The sequence below is a fragment of the Eurypyga helias genome, unplaced genomic scaffold, assembly GCF_000690775.1.
Source record: "Eurypyga helias isolate BGI_N326 unplaced genomic scaffold, ASM69077v1 scaffold9238, whole genome shotgun sequence".
In the NCBI taxonomy this organism is placed as follows: domain Eukaryota; kingdom Metazoa; phylum Chordata; class Aves; order Eurypygiformes; family Eurypygidae; genus Eurypyga; species Eurypyga helias.
In genome coordinates, this window is record NW_010266259.1 from 1 (window position 1) to 390 (window position 390).

Here is a 390-nt window from a genome sequence, read left to right on the forward strand (position 1 = left end):
CTCACCTGGAGTGCTGTGACCAGTTATGGGCTTCTCACTTCAAGGACAAGGAGCTACTGGAGAGGGTCCAGCGCAGGGAGATGATGAAGGGCCTGGAGCACCTTCCATATGAGGAAAGGCTGAGAGAGCTGGGTCTGTTTAGCTTGGAGAAGAGGAGGATGAGGGGGGATCTTACCAATGCTTATCAATATCTAAAGGGTGGGTGTCAGGAAGATGGGGCTGGGCTCTTCTCAGTGGTGTCCCGTGACAACACTAGGGGCAGTGGCCCTAAACGGGAGCACAGAAGGTTCAGCCTGAACGTGAGGAAACACTTCTTCACTGCGTGGGTGACAGAGCACTGGAACAGGCTGCCCAGAGAGGTGGTGGAGTCTCCTTCCCTCGAGACTTTGC